Raw genomic sequence first — 13,521 nt, 5'->3', positions numbered from 1 at the left:
TCTCAGAACACAAAAAAACACAATCCACAAAGAACAATAAAGTCGATTTCATAAAAATTAAAACAATCAATTGTTCAAAAGTATCATTAACGAAGTAAAAGCACAAACCACAGGCTGGAAGAAAATTTAAAAAACCTGTATCTAACAAGAACTTTTTAGCCATATATATATATATATATATATATATATATATATATATACACACACACACACACACACACACACAAAAACAAAATCTCTTACAACTAAATAAGAAGAAAATACAATTTTTAAAATGAGCACAAGATTTTAACAGACGCTTTACAGAAGGAGACAATATTAATGTTGAAAACCACATTTTAAAAAGGCAAAACAGTAGTCACTGGAGAAATGCAAATTCAAACCACAATGGATTCTTCCAATGTACATTTATTTAAAAGCTTCATAAGGAAGAAAGAGAGGAGGATGATAAAGAGGAGAAGGAAAAGGGAAAAGAAAAGAACTAGCAACATCAGTACCGACAAAGAGCAACCAAAAATCTCATATGTCACCAGCACAAAAGCAAAATGGTATAGTCATTTTCGAAAACCGTTTGTTAGTTTCTTAAAAAATTATGCCTACACTTACCATAAGACCTAGCAGTTCCTAGAGAATATGGAAATATATGTCCACATAAAGATTTGTATACATATGTTCTTAACAACTTTATTATAGCTCAAAACTGCAAATACCCTAAACGTCCAAAACAATTATGGCATCCCTCCAATGGATAAACAACTATAGGATCCATATAATGGAGTAATATTCAGTAATAAAAACATAACTACTGATACATGCAACAACTTGAATCAATCTCAGAAACATCATCCTGAACATAAAAAACCACACATGAAAGAATACACTTGGGCAGCCTGGGTGGTTCAGCTGTTTGGCACCTGCCTTAGGCCCAGGGCGTGATCCTGGAGACCTGGGATCGAGTCCCGCATCGGGCTCCCTGCATGGAGCCTGCTTCTCCCTCTGCCTGTGTTGTGTCTCTGCCTCTCTCCCTCTGTGTCTCTCATAAATAAATAAATAAAACCTTTTTTTTTTAAAAAAAAGAGAATACATTTATATTCTCTCACTCTAAATATATACATTTACATATATAACTTCTACATTTGTATATAGTTTCTACATATACATATATTTTCTATATATATATAGTTTCTATGTATAGAAACTGCAGAAAAGGATGCCTGGGTGGCTTAGTCAGTTAAGTATCTGCCTTTAGCTCAGGTCATGATCGTGGGTCTTGGGATCGAGTCCTGCATTGGGCTCCCTGCTCAGCGGGGAGACTGCTTCTCCCTTTACCCACCCTCCTGCTCATGCTCTCTCTATTCTCTGTCTCTCTCTCAAATAAACAAAACCTTTAAAAAAAACAACCCAAACTAGAAAAGAATGAATTTGTACATTTTGAAAATGGTGGCAAGTACATGAGTATGTGTATGTTTGCCAAAACTCATTGAAATGTGCATTTTACTACATGTAAATTATACCTAAATAAAATTGATTTTAAAAATATTAAATAATAGTGTCCTTAAGAAAAGTTACCGGAGATCCCTGGGTGGCTCAGTGGTTTAGCGCCTGCCTTAGGCCCAGGGCATGATCCTGGAGACCTGGGATCGAGTCCCACTTCAGGCTCCCTGCCTGTGTCTCTGCTTCTCCCTCTGCCTGTGTCTCTGCCTCTCTCTCATAAATAAATAAATAAAATCTTAAAAAAAAAGAAAAGTTACCAATATTGCTTGTGAATCATAAAATTTGGTTGGTAAGCTTCATAAGACATATACTACTTTAGTCCTCTCTGTATCTTCAGAAAAAGACAGCGTGTGAAATACAGTAGGCACTTATTAAACATTTGATGAATGAAAGAAAGCTTATTGTGTGAGTTTTAATAGATTTTTCATTGCAATCATTACCTTTACCTTTCCCAGCCCCTGTAGTTTTTAAAGTATTTCTTTAAGCTACTGAAGACTGCCCCTACGGTGCACTGGTACTCTAGAATGGATAAACAACTATAGGATCCATATAATGGAGTAATATTCAGTAATAAAAAGATATCAACTACTGATATATGAAACAACATGAATCAACCTCAAGTGTGCTTGTTTTTACTTTCTGTATTCTTAGAAAAAATTTCTTTAAAAATCTGAATTCTTAACAATTTGGTCATATATGAGCCAAAGCTCATCATAACAAATTTAAACGGACTATACAAATCTTTTTTGTTAAAGAACCTTGGGAAACTCACTGAAAATGATTCAATAAACAGTCTAGCTTTACCTAAATGCTTTGCCTTAGAAACAAAATGAAGGTATGGATGACATTTTTGCAGAATAGAATTGATCTCACAAACATTTGGCTTCATACACATTAGCCCCTTACACTAGGAGCTGACAGTTATTCAGATTAGTCTAGCAGTGATGAATTCTTTAAAAGACTGTTACCGAGAATACAAAGTGGAATGCACAAATAAAATCACCTTTACTTTGTTATTAGACTTGCTCTGACTTTTCAAGATTCTATCGATATATAAACTTAGTATTTCTACATTGGTACAAAGAACATTAATTTGACTTAATGTTAAATTAAGTTAATGGCAATCAACCTATCAATATTTACTGAATGATTACTAGACACAGTATTAACCATATAAAGGGAGTGAAAAATTGTATATATATGTGTATGTGTGTGTATACACACACAATGAGGTAATAAATATATGTGTGTATATATATGTGTATGTGTAGACATAAAAATATAAGTGTGTATATATATATACACACACACATATATGCATGCCAGGGACTACTGCCAGGTACCTTACATTTGTTATTTTGTTATTTCAGTGTGCATATTCCATTATTTTATCATATAAAGTGATTATATTTAATCTCATAAGATTGATCATAATAAGTAAGAAACCACTACAAATTATAGAGATGCCTTTTGAACATTCTTGTGAGAATAAATTGGAGTTATAGTTCTAGGTAGGTGAAGGATATTTTAGGAAGTATTTACTTTTACTAGCTCACCAACATTTGTACTATGCTTACTATTCCCAGGCACTGTTTTCCAGACAAGGAAACTAAGACAAGAGAAATTAAGTAACTTTTATGTAACTTGTCCACGGTCATATAAGCATTAAAAAAGGATTTCCATCAGGCCACCAGGCTTCAAAACTTCTGTCCTCGGTCACTGAGCTTTCGCTGTTACTTCCTGTATCAAAGGAATATTCTCATTTTCAGGCCATCAACTTTCTGATATCTTTGGCATGAGTATGTTTTAAGCCATGACACTATTTTTCCCTAGGCTTAAAAAAACAAAACAAAACGAAACTCTGAGGCTTGCCTTATATTTAAATTAACAAAAAATGATATTCTAACTTGTACAAGAGGAAAGGTAGAATTTGGAAAACATTCTACAGTTGCTTCTGATATGGGACCCCAACGTGATCTTTGAGAACTACTAACACAAAGTAAGCACACATTTTTCTCTAAATAGTTAAGAGTTAGAGCAGAGTTTCACATCAACAGAAGAGGAGGAAAATCAATTACGGCAATTGATACAGGTGAGAGGAATGCAAAAGGCTGGGTGAAGAAGGTACAGTGTTCTGTTTCCTCTTCAGAAAAGTTAGATATGGCAAACAAAGACAGCCAGGGTAAACAAAGAAGTCTCAATTATAAATGAGACTGCCGACTAACTACTTCAGTTGTATTTACACACAGTCTTAGAAAATATATATAACATTCATGATATTTACTTCCAATATAGTTTAAAAGGTAAAGTAGGACATACCACACTATTAAGTTTATAAGTCTACCGGCCCCTTATTTTTAAAAATCAGAAATATATGTGATAAGACAAGTTTTAACAGATTTATTTTAAGATGAGTGACTAAAATGGAAGCAATCTGATTTTAAGGATTTAAAGCCTTTAAAGTAATGGCACGAGAGGTTATCTCCTCTGGAAAAAAAATTAAACTGAGAATTAGAAAAACTATTATTAAGGGCTTCAAAAAAACCTTACTAAACAGTTTTTTTAAGATTATTTATTTATTTATTCATGAGAGGCAGAGACACAGGCTGAGGGGGAAGCAGGCTCCCCACAAGGAGCCCCATGTGGGATTTGATCCCAGGATCTCAGGATCACCAAAGGCAGACGCTCAACCACTGAGCCACCCAGGCGTCCCCCTAGACAGTTTTTTCATGTCTCAAATTTATCAGTGGGGAAAGAAGGAAGGGAAGAAGGAGAAAGTAACTAACAGCCAATTTCACTTAATGCTGTCAGAGAAATGTTGCCAAAATATTTTGTAAATGAAATAATTTGTTTAAGCAGCAGGGGGAGCTCAGGCATTGTTATTTTGTTTGTTCCTCAAGGGTAGTGAATGTTTCTGGTTGCTGCGTACAGGGAGAACTTCATTTAATTTTAAAATTACAAATTTTATGCATTCTCTTTCTGTTATTTAATGATCTTTAAAATTCTTAACTAAGGTTTAATGTTAAAAGCTGACTTAGACAATTTAATATACGATATCTTGAAGGATGTTTAACATTTGGCATTTCCCATGTTAGCATTAATACACCCTCAGCTAATTCATTAAAAGTGAGCCAACAATTCATGTAACTACATGGCTATAAACACAAAGAAAAGACTGGGTAACAAATATATCATTTACATTATTTTTTTGTCATTTACATTATTTTTATTTTATTTTTTTATTTTATTTTTTTTATTTATGATAGTCACACAGAGAGAGAGAGAGGCAGAGACATAGGCAGAGGGAGAAGCAGGCTCCATTCCCTGGGAGCCCGACATGGGATTCGATCCTGGGTCTCCAGGATCGCGCCCTGGGCCAAAGGCAGGCACTAAACCGCTGCGCCACCCAGGGTTCCCTGTCATTTACATTATTAATTAAATGTTTGAAGTGTCACAAATGTAAAGGAACCAAATTCTATTATACTGCCTTTTTTTTTTTTTTTTTTTGTCTATTTGTACTCTAAGAAGATACTTCACGGTAGAAACTTTTCTTTTTACTCAAAGGGTCAGAATGAATGCAAAAATTATTGACAGTCTCTTACATCCAATCTTGTCAACTTTCTAAAAATTCACTCTTCACACAACAGCCAAAATAGTCTTTTTAAAATTCAATGGTCATTATCACTCCTTTTCAGTAATTCCTCAGCTCTCAGAATAAAGATCAAAGTCCTTAATTTGGCTTACAAGACCATAAATGATCTAACTAATCCTTTTCTTTCTAGCTTCAGATCTTGCCAAACTATCCGTTTGATCTCTGAACTCCAGTCATGGACATCTAGTTCCATAAACAGTCCACATTCTCTCCACCACAGAGCCTTTCAACATGCTGGTCCCAAAGCTGAGAATGTTCTATGTCATGTACTGCTGACACTATTCATCCACCATATCCTCATGCAAGTCACTTTGTCAGACAAGCCTTCCTGATACAGGTAGGTTCAATCCTCTCTAAATTCTGTTCTTGGCAACCCTGGGTGGCGCAGCGGTTTAGTGCCTGCCTTTGGCCCAGGGCGCGATCCTGGAGACCCGGGATCAAATCTCACGTCGGGCTCCCAGTGCATGGAGCCTGCTTCTCCCTCTGCCTCTGTCTCTGCCTCTCTCTCTCTCTCTCCCTCTCTTTCTCTCTCTCTCTCTGTGACTATCATAAATAAATAAAAATTTAAAAAATAAATAAATTCTGTTCTTATGGCTCCCTATACTTTTCCTTTTTGCCATTTGCATGGCCAGTAAATTAATATTTATAACTGACCACTATATCAGAAGCTTCACAAGGACAGGGCATCTCTCTTCTGCTCTGGTTTCGATTTGCAGAGTCTATTACAGGAATTGTTTGTTGTGTCCTAGTCGGCTGGGGCTGCCATAACAAAATACCATAGCCTGTGTGGCTTCAACAGAAGACATTTATTCCTCATAGTTCTGGAGGCTAGAAATCTGAGGTCAAAGTGGCAGTATGCTCAGGTACTGGTAAGACCTCTCTTCTTAGCTTGCAGATGGCTGCCTTCTCACTGAGATCTCACATGGTGGACAAAAAGAATGATATCTCTCTTTTGCTTAGAAGGCCACACTATTTACAAGTTAGGACCCTATCCTTAAGATTTCATTTAACCTAAATTACCTCCTAAAGACGTATCTCTAGATACAGGCACACTGGGGAATAAGACTTTACCATGAACTTGTAGAGGCAATACCATTACGTCTATATAGCATGTGAAAAGATTAAGCATGAAATAAATATATGCTAATATTAACAAAAGGGAACATAAAAGTATTTAAAAATAAGCAATATAAATATGATTTATTTCCATATTATAGCCATTGAAAAAAGGTCATCAGGTTAATAAAGTCAGAGAGAAAATGAGCAAAATATGTAGCCAAAAAAGGTATATAATCCAAAACTCAATGCAACATTCGGTGATCATATAATGGCAAATGGTACGGGCAATGAAGTTTTAAAGCTGAAACACTTGATAGTCTATAACTGAAAAAGAGTCATAGCCAAATAATTATAATCCTTTAAAATAAGTGTCGGACCATTCCGCAGTCCCCATTTTCCTCAACTCACTAGAACCTGGTACTTGCCCCTCTTACCCCCTCAACTACAATGAACGCTGACCAATGATCTCCTCTTTGCTAAAGCCAATGCACACTATTAATTGTCATGCAGGGTCTCTATATATGGCCAGTCTGTGTGGCAATTCTACCCAAATCAAGGAGACACCCTTCCCAGGCCGGCACCCTACAGAACTGTGCAGTGTACAGCCTATACATTGAAGCCAGTGTCTGGTCTTTGACCACTCCCCACAATACCCAATGCTATTAACTAATCCCTCTTCCTAGAAAATACCCATCCATTGAATTGTGTAACACTGTATCCAGATTCTCAGTCTTACCTTTCTTGTTCCTCTCTTTTTCTACTGTGTGAGCTTTGATCCTTTAAATGCTCCTAGGCCCCCTTCTCAGTCCATTCACACTCTGCATGGTGATCTCGTGCACTGTCATAGTGGCACTCTCCATTTGAATGCTGATGACTCCCAAATCCACACTTTTAGTTCACATCTCTGTTCTTAATTCCACATCCTTAGAATCAGCATCCCCCCAGATATCTGTTGGAATGTTCTACAGGCCACAAAAACTTGACATGTCCAATGGTATAACAAAACGGACTAAAAAACTAAAACTGAGAACAACATTCCTAGCCATTAGCCAAGACTCCACAATGGGAGAGCATTTCTGTCAATTCATTTTTATGTTTTTAGGGTTTTTGTTATTTTTATTTTTATTTTCATTTTTGCTGTTATTTTTATTTGATTTTCGTTTTTGCTCCTACTTCATGTGTCTCAGGCCTGAAGAATGGGTAGGAAACCTCTTTTCTCCCTATGAACATTGTAAACTGTCTCAACATTCCATTCCAAATTCTCTCTTGCATGCCTTACTACCTGCCAGTGGCTAGAAAACTAAAGTTCAAATATCCCACATTCCCTTACAGCTCAAGTTTCACACATGAGAGCTTCCACCAAGCTGATATACCTCCTCAGTCTTATGAAAGCAGAAATGATGACTGTATTTGTGCTGGTTCTTCTAGCAAGCTTTGTTTTGCAGGTATTTGGTTATTTTTCATTGAAAGTTACTGTGATCCCAGTATCCAGTTTGGTGGGACTGAGAAGCAGAGTGTGAGACCTTCATTTCTTGGCATTTGACAGGGCTCAAGAAATGTGGTCCTTGAGCCTAAAGCTATGGATGCTGTCTCCCCAGTTTCCTGATCCTCTATGTTGTTCTGAGGGCCATTTCAAGTCTGCATGGGGTGTTGAAGACAGGACACATAGTCCGAGGTTCACTCATGGTGAGGAGATTCTAAGGGGGACTTCCTACATAAATCTGGGTTTTAATTTCAGTATAAGGGTGAACGAACAATAAATCTGTTGCTCAGAGGAATACAGAAGGAAACTTGCTAATGTCAACTCTGGTATTCAGTAAAAGGAAAGGAAAAAAATCCTCCCCTAGGGCACAGAAGAATTTTTTACACAAAGAGTACAAGACATGAAGGAGATGATTAATAAATTCAACTACAGTACATGATGAACTTCTGTTCATTAAAAACTACCACAAAGAGCAAAATACCAGTTACACAAAGTGGCAAAAGATATTTGCATTAGAAAAACCAATCAAGGATTAGTATTTAGAATACATTAAAAAAAAAAAAAACTTTAAAAAAACCAAAGCAAAACCACCTACCAAAAAACAGGCAAGAAAAAAAAGACATCTTACAGAAAACACAAACAGTCTCAGAGATGAGATGTTGAATGCTGGTGACGATGTAGGATGACAGCAATGCTCAACCACCACTCATAGCCTTGTCATTTGAAAACAGTTTAGTGCTGCCCGATGAGGTTGCATACGTACATGCCCTAGGATGCTCTTACCTTTACTCTTAGAAATACACTCCTACCCGTGTGTGCCAAAGTATGTACAAAAGAGCTCATAATAGCACTGTTTATATGAGCAAAACAAGATCAAACCCAAATGCCTATCAAGGGTGGAATGAATTATACACCGTGATATATTAATATACCAGAACACCACACCAAAGTGAGAATAAGTGGGGATTATACTAAATAGGGCGATTTAAGTGAAAGCACCAATTTCTGGAAGAAGACCCACTTACAGTGTGATTTCATTTACAGAAATTAAAACAACACAACCCTTTCAGAAACAAACTTATTTTATACACGGTGTTTTTAATTGTATAGTTAATTTAATCAGAAATAAAGATCATTTGATAGGTGATAAAAGTAGCATTCTTTTAGCATAGCATCTGATAAAATCCATCTGTAAAAATGTAAAGCATTTCTATAGTTTATTTTCTTTGCATTTCTATAGTTTAAATAAAGATTGAAAGAGAATCAAATATCACTATACCCATTATCCAGTTTAACAAATACACGACCATTACTTTATAATTTTTTTTTAAGATTTTATTTATTTATTCATGAGAGACACATACACACACACAGAGATAGAGAGAGAGAGAGGGAGAGAGAGAGGGGCAGAGACACAGGCAGAGGGAGAAGCAGGCTCCATGCAGGGAGCCCAATGTGGGGCTTGATCCTGGGTCTCCAGGATCACACCCTGGGCTGCAGGCAGCGTTAGACCACTACTTTAAAAGCACCCTCAAAATGCTCCATTACAGACTTCTCCTTCCTCCCAGACATAATGATATTGATTTATTCTTAAACCTAGTTTTATATATGTATGTGTTATTTTACATGCATATTATATATTTTAATATTTTATAGAAATACAAACATTGAATATCTATTCATTTCTATAAGTATATATTTAACATAAGTTTTCTTATATGTATTTTATTTTGTAAGACAGTTTCAATAGTTATATATACGTATATTCTTATTTAAGAATACGAAGTTATGGAGACAAATGCAGATTAGTGGTTACCTGGGGCCAGGCATGGGTGCGGGGCAAATGGGCCTGAGGAATCTTTCTGTAGTAATGGCAAGCTTTAAAACTGTATTATAGTGGTGTTTGCCCAACTCAAATATTTACTAAAAGCCATTTAACTGCATTTTTATAATGAGTAAATTTCATGGTTTACAAATTATACTTAAAAAGTGTGTGTGTGTGTTTGGTCCTCCTGAGAGGTCTTCCTTGACTAGCCTAGGCAACAGTTTGTTCACATCCCTCTGTTACTATACCTATCAAATCAGGATACACTGCTTGGCCTGTTTTCAACTACAGTTTAAAGTTCTTAAAAAATAATAATAATAAATAAAAACAAAATAAAGCTCCTAGAGAGCAAGAATTTTTTTTTGTATTCTGCATCACTCTTCCGCAACCCATCCCAATACATCCCAAAGTAGCACTTAAAATTTTCTCACTCACTATTAAATGAATTAATGACTGGGAGTTCTGCTGGTAAATGAGAGTATCAGCCACTCTATTGAGAAGGTGTATGGTGAAAGAGAGTGGTCTAGTTTCATTCTTCTGCATGTGGATGTCCAATTTTCCCAGCACCATTTATTGAAGAGACTGTCTTTCTTCCAATGGATAGTCTTTCCTCCTTTGTTGAATATTAGTTGACCATAGAGTTCAGGATCCACTTCTGGATTTTCTATTCTGTTCCATTGATCTTTGTGTCTGTTTTTGCGCCAGTACCACACTGTCTTGATGACCACAGCTTTGTAGTACAACCTGAAATCTGGCATTGTGATGCCCCCAGCTATGGTTTTCTTTTTTAAAATTCCCCTGGCTATTCGGGGTCTTTTCTGATTCCACACAAATCTTAAAATAATTTGTTCTAATTCTCTGAAGAAAGTCCATGGTATTTTGATAGGGATTGCATTAAACATGTAAATTGCCCTGGGTAACATTGACATTTTCACAATATTAATTCTGCCAATCCATGAGCATGGAATATTTTTCCATCTCTTTGTGTCTTCCTCAATTTCTTTCAGAAGTGTTCTATAGTTTTTAGGGTATAGATCCTTTACCTCTTTGGTGAGGTTTATTCCTAGGTATCTTATGCTTTTGGGTGCAATTGTAAATGGGATTGACTCCTTAATTTCTCTTTCTTCAGTCTCATTGTTAGTGTATAGAAATGCCACTGACTTCTTGGGCATTGATCTAAATGTGAGACAAGATTCCATCAAAATCCTAGAGAAGAACACAGTCAACACCCTTTTTGAACTCGGCCACGGTAACTTCTTGCAAGATACATCCACGAAGGCAAAAGAAACAAAAGCAAAAATGAACTATTGGGACTTCATCAAGATAAGAAGCTTTTGCACAGCAAAGGATACAGTCAACAAAACTAAAAGACAACCTACAGAATGAGAGAAGATATTTGCAAATGACGTATCAGATAAAGGGCTAGTTTCCAAGATCTATAAAGAACTTCTTAAACTCAACACCAAAGAAACAAACAATCCAATCATGAAATGGGCAAAAGACATGAAGAAAAATCTCACAGAGGAAGACATAGACATGGCCAACACACACATGAGAAAATGCTCTGCATCACTTGCCATCAGGGAAATACAAATCAAAACCACAATGAGATACCACCTCACACCAGTGAGAATGGGGAAAATTAACAAGGCAGGAAACCACAAATGTTGGAGAGGATGCAGAGAAAAGGGAACCCTCTTACACTGTTGGTGGGAATGTGAACTGGTGCAGCCACTCTGGAAAACTGTGTGGAGGTTCCTCAAAGAGTTAAAAATAGACCTGCCCTACGACCCAGCAATTGCACTGTTGGGGATTTACCCCAAAGATACAGATGCAATGAAACCCAGGGACACCTGCACCCCGATGTTTATAGCAGCAATGTCCACAATAGCCAAACTGTGGAAGGAGCCTCGGTGTCCAACGAAAGATGAATGGATAAAGAAGATGTGGTTTATGTATACAATGGAATATTACTCAGCCATTAGAAACGACAAATACCCACCATTTGCTTCAACGTGGATGGAACTGGAGGGTATTATGCTGAGTGAAGTAAGTCAATCGGAGAAGGACAAACATTATATGTTCTCATTCATTTGGGGAATATAAATAATAGTGAAAGGGAATATTAGGGAAGGGAGAAGAAATGTGTGGGAAATATCAGAAAGGGAGACAGAACATAAAGACTCCTAACTCTGGGAAACGAACTAGGAGTGTGGAAGGAGAGGAGGGCGGGGGGTGGGGGTGAATGGGTGACGGGCACTGAGGGGGACACTTGACAGGATGAGCACTGGGTGTTATTCTGTATGTTGGCAAATTGAACACCAATAAAAGATAAATTTATTATTAAAATTAATTAATTAATTTAAAAAAGAGGTGTGAAATTGCATCATATTCTGAGGGAGGAACAAAGGCAGCAAAGAGAGAGAGGAGTTTAGAGTACTTGCTCTGGACCCTGGACGTTAAGTCCAATTCTAACTGTACTGCTTAGAAAAAGTATAATCTGGGGCAAACTGTTTAATTGTCTGTGCCTCAGTTTCCTTATGTATGAAGTGGAGATTATCTTCCTCAAGACAATCTATTCTTATACTATAAGGAATAATATAAAACATTTAAAACAATGCCTAACCAATAAACCTAGCAAAAGGTACTTGACATCATTAATCAGTAGGGAAATGCAAATTAAAACTACAATGACATACCAATATACATTTACCAGAATGGCTAAAATTACAAAGTCTGAAAATACCAAGCATGGACAAAGATGGAGAGCAAGTGAAATTCTCATCATTACTGTTGGAAATAAACATTCACTTTGGAAAACTGGTAGTGTTTCTAAAGAAATTAAAATCTACCTATTTTAATGACCCAGGAAGGAATACTGACCAATGACGTTTAGAAAGATGCAGTTTAGGACTTGAATGAAGGGGGCTGTGACTAACTTCCCAACAGAACCCTGGAAAGCTCCCTAATTTAGATTTTGCATGATGGACAAAGGCAGGAAAGGCCTCAAAAGGCCTCGTTGCCTCCTTTTAGGATTGCAGTTGAGATTTACAAGCCTATAAAGTGAAGTAATATTTGTAAAGCATTTAGAAACAATGCCTGGCATAGCATGTTGTACTAATATTTGATAAAGAGATTTTTTAAAAATACCTACTCTGTGGGCCCCCAGAATTCATTCTTACATATATACCAAAAAAGAAAACACAAAACGTAAACACAGAAGGTCTTTTACAAGAATATTGATAGCAGTTTTATTCATAACCCAAAACCAGAAATTCAAATGTCCACCCAGAGGAGAAAAATGATAAACTGTAGTAGATCCATAAATGATAAGTGGCATATTCCCTAGTAAAAACAAACAAACAAAAAACCCCAAAAACTATAAATACAAAACATAAATGTATCTCTAAAACATTACGCTGAGCAGAATAAGTCAGGTACAAAAGAGTAGACGCTATATATTTCTATGTGAACAAAGGCAAAACTATTGTACAGTGACAGACATCAGTATAGTGAGGTGCTATGAGAGGGAGAGAAGTGGCTAGAACAGGGCAACACAACTTTCCGGAGTGATGGGAATTTATACCTTGATCTGATTCACAGCAGGAAGGACTGAAAACATTTACCAAGTTGTACACTTACTTTTTTTTTTTTTCATTAACTCTATGTATTATTTACAAAGCAAAATACTCCTAACATTACAAGGTTTTTTCCCCCAATTACAATGTTTTATCCATTTTTAAAAAGTATCTTTGGGCAGTAAGTATGCAACCAAATTATCTACTACTATCAATTCCAGGAAATAATCACAATTACTCATGGCTGAGACCAAAAAAAAAAAAAAAAAAAAAACCCAAAAAACAAAAAACAACTAATAAGAATGTTTTAAAACCCAAGTGTCTCTCAAAGAAGGGGAAGCAAACAATGACAGGTGATTATAGCCTCTCTGCTGGAAGGAGAACTCCTTATAAAATCTATGGATCACTATCTAGTATGTACTTCTCTCAT

At 36.4% G+C, this 13,521-nt stretch overlaps 1 protein-coding gene and 1 long non-coding RNA gene across 2 annotated transcripts in view; one reads left to right on the top strand and one right to left on the bottom strand.

The window, feature by feature from the left end:
- The window catches only part of LOC112660307 (uncharacterized), a 283,140-nt gene that overhangs the window by 168,934 nt on the left and 100,685 nt on the right, over nucleotides 1–13,521 (top strand). The gene's annotated exons all lie outside the window — the stretch shown is intronic.
- The window catches only part of RNF180 (ring finger protein 180), a 191,335-nt gene that overhangs the window by 146,938 nt on the left and 30,876 nt on the right, over nucleotides 1–13,521 (bottom strand). The window lies entirely within an intron of this gene.

The sequence above is a fragment of the Canis lupus genome, chromosome 2, assembly GCF_003254725.2.
Source record: "Canis lupus dingo isolate Sandy chromosome 2, ASM325472v2, whole genome shotgun sequence".
Lineage (NCBI taxonomy): Eukaryota > Metazoa > Chordata > Mammalia > Carnivora > Canidae > Canis > Canis lupus.
This window is presented reverse-complemented; position numbering and strand designations above follow the sequence as displayed.